Below are 2,537 nucleotides of genomic sequence, written 5' to 3'. Positions count from 1 at the left end.
CGCCATCTTGGTTGGGTTAATTTGCATATAGTCGCTCTGATTGGCTGGGGGGTGTGGCTTAAGGGGTAGCGAAGGGATGGGCAATTTGCATGTTTGTCTATTATTAGGTAAGATCTCCCTGTACACCCCATTAAGAGTGAAAACACTTTCAGAGTGCTTTACTTATTTCCCTTGTGATGAAGTACTTCGAACTTTAACTGTAACATCACATGGTCTTCAAACTCAAGAGAAAGCAACATATAACTGACCATGTGCAAAAACAGGTTCAGGTAGGAATGTGCCTACTTTCTAGAGTTTGTCCTTGTGATTTTTTAATAGTCATCACAAATGCTGGCATCATGGGAAACGGTTGTCGAATCAATTTAAATGGGAGGTCAGTGTCAGATGGGAACAAATTAATTCTTGAAATCAGAACAGCCTCTACCTCTGCAGATTCTGTTAATACGTCAGCTTTGATAAAGTTAGGTCATAATCTTTTGATTATAAATCTGGCGCCATTACAAAGACCCCATTTACTATTGAGGTTTCTCAATAGCATGATGATTGCACCCACTTTCAATTTTAATTTATGACACAACATTCCTGAAGGAGTAATACTATTCAGAAATTCGATGGGGAAATTTTCAGTTTCTTTGTTATGGGGTGGGGCCACAACATCAGTAACAAAGAAACAATTAAAACTTTATTGTGGGGAGCTGCTACAGTGTTTTAAATAGGTTCAAGCCTTGGACTGATGAAAGGGCACAGTCCTCTCATTGCCACGTGCAAGTCCCAGCTTGGATTGGTTGTTTGGTTGTTCTGCCATTCCTTCTATTTGCATATTACCCTTTTATTGTATAGATTATTGCTATATTTTATTAAAGGATTTTTGCACTTAATAATATGATCATATGGTTGCTGTACTGCATATATTCTTTCTGATTGGTGTTTCTAATTTCTTGGGATATATGCCTAGAAGTGGGATCACTAGGTCAAATGGAAGTTCCATTTTTAATTTTTTGAGGAAATTCCATACTGTTTCCATAGTGGCTGCATCAATTTGCATTCCCACAAACAGTGCAAAAGTTTCCCTTTTCTCCACATCCTTACCAGTACTTGTATCGTGTTGGTTTTTGATACTAGCCATATTTGGGGTGATATGTGATTGTAGGTTTTTTAAAAATATGCTTTTTATTGATTTAAGAGAAATGAAGAGAGAGGGAGAGTGTGAGAGAGAAACATCAATGATGAGGGAATCTTCAATCATCAGCCTCCTGCACACCCTCTACTGGGGATAGAGCAGAAACATAGGTTTGTGCCCTGACTGGAATAGAGCTGTAACTTTCTGGTTTATTACTAAAACATTGAGCAACACCAGCAGGGCTGATTGTAGTTTTTGTTCTCATAATTTGTGACCTTGAGCATATTTTAATATGTATATTGGTCATCTTTTTTGGAGAAGTGTCTATTCAGGTCCTTTTCAATTTTTTAATTAAATTGTTGTTTTTCCTGGTATTGAGTTGTATAAGTTATATCTATAGTTTAGAAATTAACCCCTTATTGGATATGTCATTTATGTATCTATTCTGCTATACAGAGTTTAATTTTGTTGGTGGTTTCTTTTGCTGTGCCAAAGCTTTTCTACTTTTTGTAGTCCCATTTGTTTATCTTCTCTTGGGGTTCCCTTGCCCTCAAAGACATATTGCCAAAAATATTTCTATGAAAGATGTCTGAGATTTTACTGCCTGTGCTTTCTTGTAGGATTTTTATGGTTTCACAACATACATTTGTCTTTTATCAATTTTGAGTTTATTCTTGTGTATGGTGTAAGTTGGTTGGATAGTTTCACTTTTTTTGCATGTATCTATCTTATTTCCCCAACAGCATTTATTGAAGAGAATGTTTTTTCCTCCTTTGTATGCTCTTGCCTCTTTTGTCAAATATTAATTGATCATTGAGACATGGATTGACTTCTTGGATTTCTGACTGTTCCATTGATCTATATGCTGTTCGTATTCCAGTACAGGCTGTTTCAATTACAGTGACTTTCTAGAATAATTGATACCCGGTATTGTGATCCCTCCAAGTTTGTTCTTCTTTCTCAAGATTACTGGAGCTATTTGATGTCTTTTTAAGGTTCTATGTAAATTTTTATTTTTTTATTTTAATTCTTTATTGTTGAAAGTATTACATGTTTTCCTTTTTTCCCCTATTGGCTTCTCCCTGCCCACTCTTATCCCCCGACCACCCACATCCTCACCAGCACTTGGCCTTTGTTGATTTTTTTATGTTAGCCATCCTGACAAGTGTGAGGTGATAATTTGTTGGGGTTTTTTGTTTGTTTGTTTTTTTATCTTTAATTTCTTTATGGATTAAGGTATTACAAATGTGTCCTCATCCCCCCATTAACCCCCAACTCCCTTCCCCCCATTCATGCTTTCATCCCGCTGTTGTCAGTGTCCATTGGTTTGGTTTTAATGCATGTATATAAGTCCTTTAGTTGATATTTTACCCTTACCCCCACGCTCCCCTACTTTCCGTCTGGGGATTGATAGTCT

The sequence above is a fragment of the Myotis davidii genome, unplaced genomic scaffold (assembly GCF_000327345.1).
Source record: "Myotis davidii unplaced genomic scaffold, ASM32734v1 scaffold219, whole genome shotgun sequence".
Classification (NCBI taxonomy): Eukaryota; Metazoa; Chordata; class Mammalia; order Chiroptera; family Vespertilionidae; genus Myotis; species Myotis davidii.
This window is presented reverse-complemented; position numbering follows the sequence as displayed.